This window comes from Odontomachus brunneus, unplaced genomic scaffold (genome assembly GCF_010583005.1).
Source record: "Odontomachus brunneus isolate Ranch 3 - 2012 unplaced genomic scaffold, Obru_v1 Obru_scaffold_069, whole genome shotgun sequence".
NCBI classification, from domain to species: domain Eukaryota; kingdom Metazoa; phylum Arthropoda; class Insecta; order Hymenoptera; family Formicidae; genus Odontomachus; species Odontomachus brunneus.
The window spans coordinates 1330917-1344966 of NW_022639519.1; the positions used below are offsets into that span (position 1 = coordinate 1330917).

General features: G+C 41.1%; 1 protein-coding gene across 3 annotated transcripts in view; it reads right to left on the reverse strand.

The window, feature by feature from the left end:
• The window catches only part of LOC116846782, a 546096-nt gene that overhangs the window by 105615 nt on the left and 426431 nt on the right, over window positions 1-14050 (reverse strand). The window contains exon 1 of one of the 3 annotated variants that reach the window (XM_032821060.1): window positions 13673-13789. The exons of the other annotated variants lie outside the window; for them this stretch is intronic. The gene's annotated coding sequence lies outside the window, so the exon portion shown is untranslated. Of the gene's footprint in view, window positions 1-13672; window positions 13790-14050 lie in introns of those variants that run through there. 3 annotated transcript variants of the gene reach the window in all.

Here is a 14050-nt window from a genome sequence, read left to right on the forward strand (position 1 = left end):
AGAGAGAGAGAGAGAGAGAGAGAGAGAGAGAGAGAGTAGAGATGGAGAGAAAGAAGAAGGAACGGAGAAAGGGTGTGAAGGGAGAGAAAACGAGCAGAGAGAGGCAAGAAAGAGCAAAAAGAATGCCAGGGGAGGAGATCAAGAAGAGAGACTTGCGAGAGATAGGAGGATGGGGAGGTAGAGATAAAGAGAAAAGCGAAAGAAAGCGGGAGGAGGAAATAAAGTGAGCGAGAAGAAGCGACTCGGTGATGAAGAGCGTATCGAGGCACTATTTTACACATACCGACCTCATTCCACGGAGGTAGCGGCGGCCAGGAATTACGAACGCGGAAGAGGCGAACGGGAAGGTGGGGAGGTTGCGGAACGAGTTCGTAGCTCCCGCGGGGTGAAAAAGGGGGTGAAAAGCGGGGAAAGAAGGGGCGAAGAAGAGGACGCGCGCGTCTGCGCTCAGTTTAATAAATGCAGTCTTCCTTCCGTTCCGTTTCTTGGCTCGACTTGGCTTCGCCGATGCGGCCGACGAGAAACTGGCACCCTCCTCCGTTCCCTGGCCGCGGTGGTTATCCGCTTCTCCCCCGCGTCATCGGTCGTGCATCTCGTCTCTTTCTCTATCCCTCTCTCTTCCCCTCTTCGTCGTTGCATCGCGTTTCCCTCATTCGCATGCAGAGCGAGGAACAGAGGACCAGTCGAGCGAGCGCGGCGCTCATCTCGTTTCCGGCTGCGCGGACCAAATCTACAGTTGGCGTGATTTTTATTTAATTCCCACCCCCGTCCCACCCTCCGCATCGACCCCAGTGGTCGGGCGTTCTTTCCAGGGAGAGAGGAAGAGAGAATTCCCGGGATATCTATCTCTCTCGACCGTGTCGCTTGCGTGCCGCACGTGCGAACGCGTCGCGCGATAGAATCGCAGATGAGAAACGCCGTAAGATGGAAAGTACCAATTCCCAAATACGTACCTAATCCTGGACAATCTTATTGTTTTAATTTTTAAATATTTAAATTTTCAACATAGGATATATGTATATATTCAATGTATATATATGTACTTTTTGTTAAAAGTTTAAAACATGTTCATATTTAAAAACTAAAATAATAAAAATATCCAAGATTACACTGTATAAATATCTACAAAATAAAAAATATTTATTCAAATATTTATAAAAAAATCACATATTTACTTATATTAACATACATAATTTTACATTGAGAAAAAGTTACTTATTAAAATTCTTCACAAAATCCAAAAACAGAACTTAGATTTAAGTAAATTTAGATTATTAGTATCCAGCAAAAATGAATATTTTTTATTTTTTAGATATCTTGTCTCTTAGTGTAGATGCGTGTCGGGACATTGATACTTTTGTCTTATGTTAATGAAACAACGGTTAATCGTTTTCGCAAATCTTTTTGCGATTTTTTGTTTATTGTCTTTGCGGCGTAAACCTTCGGCGTTTAGCACAAGAGCCATAATGAGATGTTCTGCTAGGAAAAGCAAGCCTACTAGGACTATTAAGAAAAGCAGAAGTTTGACATTAGCGAGAGATTTTTTTGATTAATTTTTTGTTACTGCAGTTATTCCAGTCAACAGTCTTATAACTGTATTTGAATCTTTGGGAGATCATTTCGATTGTCGTTTTGCTCATATATGTGAGAATAATACGTAATAGAGAGGATGATGGAAATAATTCATTTAAAGTTAAAACGAGACGGAAAAAATGATTAGCAGTGTTATTATATTCCTTCTCGTGACTTTAGTTTTAAAACTAGTTTTTTACTTACTTCTGCCTTAATTAAGATAAATCCGATGGTTGGAAACGAACGAAATGGAGATATATGTTCGCGGAGTTACCAGGATGCGGTTGTACTTCAAAGTGAAGATGAAGCGGAAGATAATACACGCAGTATCACGATGAATCACAAGTAGGAACAAAGTTTTGAATTAAACTGTCCATTTTGCTGCTGCTAATTGGTCCAATGTGGCTTTACTTGAAATAAAACGGGATCCATCTTCAGATATAATGAATTCTTTTATGCATTAGATCGTCAAACGTAACCGAACGTGCTTAAAATGTCAATTTACACGCCTGAAAGCGCGTCCATATGTATTCGCATATTTGAAAGATATATTATGGAATTTCAATAGTACTTCTGGTGAAGGCGAGACGCTTGCGAGCTGCGATAAATCGATATAGCCGTCGCGCGAGAAGATCGTTCACGCCGGCCCGGTGTAAGCTCGTCCACCGTCGAACTTGCGGGCTGTAAGACGTGGAAACGGAGAGAGGAAAGAGCAAGAAAACGAGTAAACCAGGGGGACACCGCAAAGTGGTCGGATGCTTTTTCCGAGTGGTCGAGCGAGCGAATCGACTGTTGGGGACGGGATTGGCCGCGGCCCTTTTCGGCGCGCCGGAATTGCCGAGGGATTTATCGAGCAGCGTTCTTACCGATTGGAGTCCTCGAGAAGCTATCGAGTTAGAAGAAACGGCCCGGCGAGACAGGAACGGCGAGGACGTAGCTGTTGCCGCATGATCGATCTTATTAAAAGCAAGAGGTTTACTTGTAGTAATAACTGCCCTCGATTTGAGCAAGTTAACCGCGACATTAATGTAAGAAACCGCATTCGAGCGAGGTTGATTTTAAAGTAAAAGTACCAATGTCTGAACATTAAGTACATTGAACATTCTTATTGTCTTGGACTTTAAATATGAATATTATAAACTTTCAATTTAGAGTATATACATGTAGAAAATTTAAATATATTCGTATCTATAAAGACTAAAAAACAAGAATATCCAGAGTTAGGTGCCAGTATTATTAGTGCCCAAGCATTGATACTTTTATTTTACAAATTTTTAAAATTGTTTATTACGCAATTTGGAGTATAAAAAAGAAAAAATAGAAAGAGAAAAAAAGAAGGGAAGTAAATGAACACCGCGTGATATTTTAAGCGACTAAGTCAATGAATAAACGTGCAAAATTCAATCTAGTTGTTTCTCTGCTGGAGGTACGCCTCCCTTTGTTGAGAAATAAAAACACGCCGATCCCGGCTGCGCTGTGGATAAGGGTTAAATTCCGTCGTGGAGCCAACGCGAGAGGGATTAATCCCTTTTCCGCGTGCCACCGAGTACGCCCGTGTTGACCGCGCTACGTTTTAATTAGGCAAATTTTCGTCCCGTGGCCATTTGTCACGATAAAGCCTCTCGTCCGGACGCGACACCCTTTCGCCGTCCCGAAAAATCCCCGACTGACCCGGTCACGTACGCCGCGCACCGGTATTTATCATTTTCTCTAGCACGAGCTTTCCGTGCTTGGCAGACGGCGTATTTTTCCCGAGCCTTGTACGGGCTTCCGCGGGAGAGGACGGGGAATTATGATTATCGCGCGACATCGCCGGGCCATTATACATTTTCGGCTACTTCTCTTGTTTCTTTTCTCCGGATTATCCGACGGAAATTTCTCTCCACCTGTTTCGGGAATACTTTTAGAAATAACGACGATCGCCTGGACAGCCTTTGAGAAAGACTTACGCTTCTAACATCAAAATTTAGTTTGTGGTTGCAATATCTTAATTGCAATTCACTAGACTTACAATAAAGTGATCGTGTGAAAATAAAAGAACTGAACATACAAAAAAAATTGGCAGAATATTGTCTTCGATTTTAATATGCGCAGTGATGTCGACGAATTTGGACGAATTTTATACATAATAATAATATATTTGTCCAAGTAGATAAGACATTTGTCACAGAATGGATGTTTGTAATTATTGAAAAAAGAAGCAAGAAGAGTGTTGTTCGAGGAGGAAGAGCGAGTTCTCGTAATCGTTTCGCGACGCGGGGGTAAAAGGATCAGAAGGGGTGGATTCTCTTTACATCGTTTCACAGAGGGCGCCGAATTAGCTTGCGTTAAATGCGGGTGGCGTGGGTGGCTTTGCCAAGGATAAAATCGCCGGATTGTCGTTTTGCGCGGCGTCCGTGTCGGCGTTACGAAGTTTAAATTAAGTCATTTTAATCCCGCGAGGAGGGCTGGCGCGCAGGAAGGAGGAGAAGAAGAAGGAAAAGGGAGGGAACGGGAGGATATCGAGGAAACTTCGTCGGCGCTCTTGTTAAGTTCCGACGTTAAGTAATCAGATTAGCCCCGGAACTAACCTCGAATGCCGCTGAAAACGTTGCGGGAGAGTCTCGCGTTAATCCAGTTTCGCCCCGGCGAAATTTTGGCTCCGTAATCGCTTCAAAAAAGCGAATTCCGCGACGAGAAAGCAGTAAGGGGAAGACACCGTCGCAAAAGCGCCCGAAGGAAACGCGCGGACGAGCTTGCTTTCGTAGGGAAGTTGTTCCGAGGCCAATCTACGAGATTTACTCGCGATGAGTGTTCGCGATCAAGCACATGAATCATGAAGCACGAATATATCTCAATAAAACTTTTCCACAATTGATATTATATGTGCCAAATTTGTTTTTTGCAATTGTTAAACCTGAAGTTTGCATGAGTTTTTGGAAATTTTAATGGAAGTTTTTCGACCTGTTTTTTTTAGAGATAAAAAATCATTTGGTTGCCTTTTCGCCTACTTTTACGTGTCAGCAGAAATAAATATCACTTTGAAAATTTCCTGTGAAATTGAATCGCACGAATTCGACACAAAAATAATTTTACGCTTGATGGCTTAACAGATCATGTTCGTTAAGAAATAATTTTTTTTATAATAAAACTGAATGCAAGAGTGGATGTGTTTCCGGAAAATTCTCCGGGAAATGAAATCGTTCGACTTGAAGCAAGGTCGTTGCGCTTCCGAAGTTCGCGGAAAGTTCGGCCGGCGCGTCAGTAATTGTAATCGCATTATTGCGCCGCGCGACGGCCGATCCCGGCGAACGCCCGCCAACGTCGTCGTTGACTGCGAATTTTCGAGAGAGAGAGGCGAGCGTCGAGGGAAATAACCCCGACTTTCCTCCCACGGCAATAATTCAGCCGCGCCGACTTCCGCGAACTGTATCTGGGGTTAATCATGTTTTTATCGCGGGAGTAAAGGGCCCCTCGAACTTTTAATCTCGCGGATTCCCGGAATAGCAGATACCAGGCTCTCTCCGTTGTAATTCACTTATAATTTAACCTATAAATAAATTAAACGAATCCCCCAGCCGACTTGGCGCAATGTATCGTGCTTCAGTAGCGGACGGTGATTTCGCTCGGAGATTATTTTACATTATGACGTTCTAATTTATAGTCGCAACATCGCGTCATCGTGTAACTAACTTTCCGATATTAAGTAACGTCTCAAGTACCGGATTGGTCCAACTATCAGATAACGACACGACGCACAAGTTACACAGTAGATGGAGAATTCGTTTACATTAAGCCTGCCTAAACGATGTTTAATTCTCTGCTGTGCAGGAAATACAATATAATTTCAATAATATAATTTCAATAATAGCTCATTATCTCGAACATTCTTTCTACACCAATCAATGCATCGGAAACGTTCACATATTCAAGTTTTATTCATATATTTAAGAGGATGCTGGAATTGAAATTTTTATCAACTGAGTATTTTCTGCAAATGTTACGTTATACGTTTACGTTGTATTGGCTGTATAGAACTACAAGGGCTTTTGCACAATAAAAATATATGCGAAGATGAATTTGAATATATGACAAAAATGACAAAAATTTTTAAGTTAATATTTCGAGTGTATATTAGCCTGTCATATGTCATGTTTGTCGCTTGTATCCAAGATTCGCGATACTACTCGACGCTTCGACGAAGGCGTCAACTTCCGCGCGGAAGACGCAATGCGGAAAGGGGAAGAAGGTTCGGTCGGGAGAATTTCGACTACCAGCAGCTCTAGGTACGAGAGTCGCGAGTGTCAACAGATGCCGGCAGACGCCTCGGGAGAGTAGAACTGCCGGCGTCGTCGCCTGCCCGCCGTGCTAACGAGGAACTCCTTTAATTGGACGTTAACCCGCCCGGCGACCCGCCCGAAGACACACGAAACAAACTTTTATCGGAGGACGCGGGATCCGAGTGTGGCAACGGTCGATTCGGGCCGGGCACCGTAAAGAGAGAGAGAGAGAGGGGGGGGGAGGGAAACAAACGAGGAGGAAGAGAGGTCGAAACCGAGAGATGGGGCCCATGAGAAACGAAGCAAAGAACGGCGGCGTTAATACCGTGTAGGCCGTCTTCCGTCGAAATAACGAGTCCGAGTGAGTCCGCTGGCTGCGGTAATTGGGCAAATACAGTCATTAGCGGACGTACGATAAAGAAGACCGAAGGAGGAGACAGTGGCGGGAGGATGAGAATTCTTCAGTTTAAAATGACGTATGAATAATTACGCTCTTAAAGAGGTTGTTTCGTTTTTACCGTTTGTCTCCGTCGGAGTATCGTGAATCAGGGACAGACGGGAAATTTGTAATTTACTGATCATTTCTCTCAATGAAAATCATTCTTGATGCACCGTTAAAATTTACGATTTTATAGATATGGACATATAAATAAATGCAATATGTGCGACGTGATTGCGAAAATTGTGCCTCTCGGTTGACGTTCGTCGCATTTTGATGTGATTGTTCAGTGAGAGAGAACAAATATTTAAGAAATAAAAAAATATTTAAATAAATAATAATAAAGATATTTATTAATCAGTAGATACTAATAACATATTTACTTCTATAAATATATAAAATATTTAATATAAAAATAAAATATTTTTTATTATTAATACTAAATATTTTTCAAATAAAAAAATATACATTTTTTTAAAACATCAGCTTTCCACGAAAACAATTATTTATTCTATTTATATAAGAGAATTTAAATTTAAGTGAATAAATAATAGTGAATTTAGTTCCCACTAAATAAATATTTTTTTTTTCTTAGATATTTCCTCTCTCAGTGTATAATTTCCGTTTAATTCCGTTCTCGACACTATTATCGAGAAATAACTGCGGAAGAAGTCGGAAATTTCTTATGAAGCCTTAGAGATTTGTATGACGAAGTCGCATAAATGCGTATATTAGTACTTATATCCGAACGTTACAGAAACAATAGTGCGGGACAACGCACGTGCGAATGTTCAATGACAAGTACGCGAATTATAAATAAGCGTGAGAATTTTATGATCTTATGGGCCTTTATGTCCAACCACGAGACGAAGATCTTTCCGCGTTTCTGGACATATGTCTAATTAAAAAACGCGCTTCGCTGGCTACGTGGACGCGAGTACGGCTTCATCTTCCGGCGTGTCGTGCGTTACTGTTTCCGGCATGTATGGAAATGAGCCAAGCGACTAGTTGTCGCATTATTTCAGAATTAGCTTCGCTCACTCGGCTCGTATCTCTTGGTTAAGTGATACGAGCTTTACTAATACAGGAGCGAGGAGAGCTGAAGAGGAGTTAGGTAGGTGAAGGATCGAGAGAGAAAGAGAGGGAGGGAGAGGGGACAGAGAGAGAGAGAGACAGAAAGAGAAAGAGAGGAGGGGGAGGACTAGTACATCGTTGCGCGTGTGTAGCTAATGCACCACGGTGCAGGTTATTACTGCAGTTTGCAAACAGCCGGCAGAACGGTAATGCAATCAGCAGTGATACAATCACGTGTGTACCATTCCGCTAACTTCAGGGTGAGCGCGCCAGAGATGAAGCGGGGATAGAATTGGAGGGACGTTTCACAAAGGGCCGATGAACGCACTATGACGTTGCGTACCGCCGTCGTTTCGGCCGAGTCCACGGTAGATAAAGGGCCTACTCGATAAACGCGGAAGCGCGAAACTACGCTATTTCGACAGGAACAATACAACGAAAGTCAGATGAAGGAGTGTAACGTTTACGGACCGAGCTGGGATCGCGCGTTGCTTCGCAATTTGTTTCAAAACACGCGAAACGCGCGAGAAATCTTCCGCCGGCGAATAGTTCTTCTTCTTCTCCTTCTTCCTCTTCTTCGATATATCTTCGCTCTCGAGGTTGTTAGATAACTCAGTAATTAAACGGGAATTGTGCAATCACATTAAAACGCGATGAAAATCAAGCGAGCAGCGCAGTTCCCGTAATCACGTCGTACAAGTTGCATTTATTCGTACATGTCGCCACATTATAAAATCGTAAATTTGATAGCGGAAGTTAATTTATGGTTTGATAATATCGAGCTTTGAATTACAAATTATTAGTATTATCATTGCGTCTGTGTATATCTCTTTCGAGTTATTTTGCAGAATTTTCCGCGTCGAGCGTGACATGCACGCTTCGTGGTAATTATTAATTAATTATTTAAACAATTAATAAATTATTCCTCATACACTCAGTGGAGAGAGGTGCAGCTCGTTAAACATCGTTACGTGACGTTCTCCGCATCATACTAGATTTCCACGTCGAAATTGAAAAATGTTGTAATTTCATATTCATCGCACAGTCAAGAGGAATGCGAGAGAGAAGAAAAGGGTGGCAGAGATCAAACAACTAGCGTCGTTGTGTGATATGTAATATCTAATAGGCTTTCTATAAAAAATCGTTAATAATAGATTAGAAGTTAAGGCGAGTTATACGCGTGTCACTATACTGAGAAAAAAATACTAGAAAATAGTATATATATATTTGATGAGTACTAATATAATATATATTTGTTTAACTCTAAATTCTCTTATATCTAATATATTTGTTTAATTATAAAACTCTTATTTAAGTAGAATAAACAACTGTCTTTATGAAGAGCTAAAGTTTTCTCAAGAAAATGTATATTTTTTTATTTGAAAAATATTTGATATCAGTACAAATAAATATGTTATTAGTACCAGTCGAATAAATATTTACTATTTTTTTATATTTTTTCTTTCGATGTAGTATATTATAAGGCGATAACAAGTCAGTAACTATATGGAAACGGCCAAATTTCATTTTTTATTGCTTAAAAATTATGATTATGACTGACTAATCAAAAAGCGACATGTGCCCGCAATTTTTATCGAGAGAACTGAAGCTAACTGAAAACTGTTTTTCCTCTGATCAGATAAAATATCGCGACGCAACGATCTGCTATGATTTATTGTAGGATCTATATTTCCTGAGATTAATGACTTGTAATTCTTCTGACTTATTACCACCAGTATATGTGTGTGACACGAGTAACAACCAAGCTTATTGTAGAAAGCCCATAACGGTAATATGTCTCGTGGGCTTATTATAAAATTCCATAATAATTCATAACATCCATAAACACTGATTATCATCACGCGTATCGCGTCACGGCGAAATAACTCTTCGTTTATACGTGTCCATATTAGTCAGCGTACGAGTGTCGCGTTATTCATATCTGTCACCGAATATCCAACCATCTGGCTCACGCGTGGCTTTCTCGATCGTCCTGCGTGCACGGAGCTACAAGATTGCTCCAACTCTTCGAGTTTGCTTTACCTAAACGCGACCGCGCAATGAGCTCGCGATGAAAGGAATATGACGGGCGCTTCATGAGCTAACGGTTTATGCAAAGTTATATATGGACTTCGTACATCTATGTAGTGTTTCTCGAGGCATATATACCCGTGGCTATGTGCGTTACATCTTCCATATGTACGTGGAAGTGTATCGCAACGGTTGAGCGCACGTTCCAATGACGGCTTAATTTGTGAATCCCTCTCGAGCTTACTTTCATTCTGAACACTTTGTGCCTTCTTCTTCGTTTTTGACGTTAGCATCAAACAAGCTGGTTGAATACTTCGGTAATTAATCCTCGAATTAAAGTCTTGTTAAAAGGCAAAATTCACTCGAAAATAATTAGAATATTGAATCACGTTGGTAAATCGCGAGTCGTCTCTCGTGCATCTCGACTCCCAAAGACCCATCGATTTTTTATCGATCGTGTAATCTAGTTTCGTGTTCGTTGCAAAAATTAACAACCGGTGTCAAGTCACGCGTAGACGTGCACACGCGCGATTGTGTACCGGACCGAGTGGATCGTAAGAAGGGCCGTCGGGGATCATGAGAACATAACTCTCGCGGAAAAGACTCGAGGCGACCTCATCTCTATGTTAATCTTTCCTCCGCCCCGAAAGCTCCCCTTCGCGCCCCTGCCGACGCTCCTACGAGATCGGTTCTTCCTTCGCTTTCACCGACATCGTCCTCCTTCGTCCTTCCTCGCGGCTCGGTCGCAGCCTCGAGGCTGGGCCGGTTTTACCCGACTTCAATCTGGTGGACCACACGGACTCTGCGATATTTGCTCACGCGACTGGAAATAGGATATGTATGCGCCGGAGTGGCGAGCACTCTTCGCGATTAGTATCGCGCGACGAAGGAGGACTTCGAGTCAATAAGGGTTAACGCGCCCCGCCGATTTCACGCGAGACTTTACATTCAAATTGTTGAAACAAGAGCGTTTTATGATGTGTTTCATATCGTGCTCCTCCTCTTTGATGATGGCAATGTTTGCAATCTGGCGAGCGTAACAATGTAGTAAAATAATAAGGTCTGGTGTGGAAATACACGCAATTTGCGCGAAGGAGCGGTCAAAAAGCGGATGGACGATCGATCTAACGGTGAGATATCAAGGAATTCGCATAACACAGATGAAAAACATGTTACATTTGGGACTCACAATTAAAATATGTATAACTTCGAATAAATTAATAAAAAATGTGTATAAAACAAAAATATTGTGTAAAAATATTAAATATTTAGAAAATAAAAAATATTGATTCGGTGGATACTAATAACATATTCACTTGTACTAATATATTTTTCAAATAAGAATATATATATTCTTTTCAAATTTTAGCTTCTCATGAAAAAAACAACTGTTTGTTCTGTTCAAATACAGATTTAAGTGAATATGCTATTAGTACGTTCACCGAATAAATATTTTTTTATTTTTTAGATATTTTTTCTTTCAGTGCAGGTGGAGATACGGTTATAGATAGAACTATATTTTACTTGAAATCGATTAGCGAGCTTTCGCGTTTTTCTCGATGGTGTAAAAATGCGCTGGAGTCTGCTCCAGTATCAAGTACAAAGCAAGCACCTGTAAACCTTTCTCTTCCTCGTTGCTCGAGAAAAAAAATTATCGCAAAAAGTACCATCTCGGCTTTAGAGCTATTTGAGGAGCGACTTATTTCTGGCGACGAACAGAAGATCACGCTAGAATATCGCGCACGGCGGCAAAATGTCAGACCGAGAGAGACATCTCGGCCCGAAAACGGACGTAAATATCAATAAACGTTCGCGCGCATAACGGGTGAATTTTTTGGCATGCCCGAGCCGAGTTAGGATTAAAACGTGCATACGGCCGATGTCGCGAAACGCGCGCCTGTGCGCTTTTATGCACCCGCGTGCATTATTTACGGCGAGGATTTCTACCTGCGCGCGAAAATTATAGCGCGTAGATGCGCGTTTCCCGATGCCCGCTGATTTACGGAGCGTTAAACGCGACGAATTTACGCGTCTTTTCACGACGCTGCTGTGGCTGACTTTATTATCATTCGTTTCGCGCGCGCCCACGCCGATGAACCGCGCTTAAACAGCCGGGGCTACATGTCCGCGAAATACGCGACGAATGAGCAGCCAGGTACACGTTATGGAGGATGTTTCATAAAGTGCGATTCGAATTTCACGAGATCGTGTCAAATTTTTAGTAGATTTCCTTTCCGCAAAAATTTCAACCAAAATACACCTCATGGCATAATTCATGATCGCTACAAAATTGATGAAAAATATTCACCACGCGTATAACAGTTATCACTGCCTCTCATTGGAATAATCGGAAAATCTCACTGTCAAAAATGTACCGATATTGTACACTGAGAGAAAAGAATATCTAAAAAATAAACAAAATGTATTTCGGTGGATATTAATAACATATTTACTTGTATTAATATAAAATATTTTTCAAACAAGAAATTATACATTTTCTTGAGACTTTAGGTTTTCATGAAAACAATTGTTTATTTTTCTTAAATAAAAGAATTTGGATTTTAGTAAATATTGGCAGATAAGAATTTAGATTAAATAAAAATAAAAGAACTTAGATTTAAGTTAATTGATGTCAACGAAATGTTTTTTATTTACAGAAAATCTCAAAAAGACTCTGATGAACATAAGACAAGATAGAAAAAACGGGCCTTTAAGAGACGAGTACAGAGTTCTTATAGTGCTATAACACAAATATATTTACGTAAAAGTTCAAATTAGATCTATTAAAATAATATATAAAAATTTAAGATTTATTATTATATTAGATTTAATTTAAATTTTTGTTTAAAATTTTTGTTTATATAAGTGTTTTATTTCTTAGATATTTTCTCTGTCAGTGCAATAGTTTCGAATTTTCTCGCTTCTCATTTCACTTATTCTGCGCTGACAGACACGTTATCGTATATTCAGATGAGTTTCATTTATCACGCGGAGATGAAAGTGTAATATCAATGGATATTGATCTGCGCGTTTCACGAGTCGCACTCTGTGCGAATGTTAACCTCGAAGCTTCGGGAAACTCCCAGGCGAAAGGTCAATGCCGGGGCGGTCAGAGGTGTGCGCGGAGAGGACGGCAAGAGCTCGGCGCGATATGAGATATGAAATTATTTACAAGCTCGGCCAATAAGCTATCAGAAAGCTATTAAAAGTTTTCGCGATCTAGAAATAACGTCCGCACTCGGCGGGATTCTCCCCGGGGAGCGATTCACCCCGGCAACCTCCCGTAACGTCTTCCCGACCGGCGGGAGATGCGTGCCGTCTGAGCGACTTTTTTCCCTCTATTTCCAGCGCGCTTTTCTTCTGGCCCCGTCACCGCCGTCGGGAAGAAGAAGCACTTCCGGCGTCCAGCGTTGAAACGCGTTCGACGGAAAACGCGAGATCCACCCCGGCTTGTGCATCCTTTTCTTTTCCTCGCAACTGTCTCGACGGGCGATTTCTCTTTCTATGCGGTGAGTGCTCGATAGCGTTGTGGGATTGTCTAAATCGGGGGTTCTCAGCCAGTGCGCGATCGAAAGCATATTCTACACTCTTTGCTAACAGACCTGCCAAAATTTGCTGTCGTGCATATCTCGCGGTGTTTCATATTATTTCTTATCTCTTTGTCCAAATTTCTAATTCCTCATCGAATAAATCCGACGATTATTCGATTCTATTGCTACTTAAGTGGATCGATGTTAATAATGAATATAAGAGATGTCGACTCGATACATCGCGACACGCACCGATTTGCATAAAACGAGAAACAAGATTATTCTCTAATAATATAGCCAATTGTTCATAATCGAAACTATTGCACTGGCAGAGAAAATATCTAAGAAATAAAAAACTTATATATTTAAACAAAAATTCAAATTAAATCTAATATAATAATACACAAAACCTTAAATTTTTATGTATTATTATATTAAATCTAATTTGAATTGTTCATGAACGCCGAAAATTCCCGCCACAAACGTTGTGACGTTCCTAGACGCGCGCTCTACACATCTCTCTCTTTTTCTCTTGCTAATAAATCGACGCTTCCGCCCGAGATTCGATGTCGTGAATATTCCTGGCGTGATATTTTCTTCTCTTGTTATTATCGAATTTCTAATTTCCAAGTGATAAATCCGCCCAATTCTATTACTATTTGAATGAGTCGACAGTAATGATGAAAGAGATAGACACCGACACAACATATCGCGACAACGGCGGGATATATACCGAGAATCGAGGATATTACTGTCTATTAACATACCTGCGATATATCCTGATCGCACATCGCTATTTCGGAACTCCCGATACACTTATTTTCGCACGAGATTCACTTGCGACAGACAAAAGACACGTAAAGCGCAGAACGATGTGGATTGTGTCGATGACGGTTGCTGGAAGCAAAGAGATCGAAGATACGCGCTCTGTGCACACGGAATGCGGGAACGTTTGTCGCGCGACAAGTAACGACACCATAGCCAATCAACGCGCCGCGTTTGCATAAAGCCAGATTTGAACTATCGCGTCATTTCTTGTCGCGCGGCAAGTTCTCTCGCGTTCAGGGTATCTTCTCTTTCTCTCTGATTATCACGCCATTTCTAATTTCCGATTGATAAATTTGACGATCGTCCGATTCTATTAC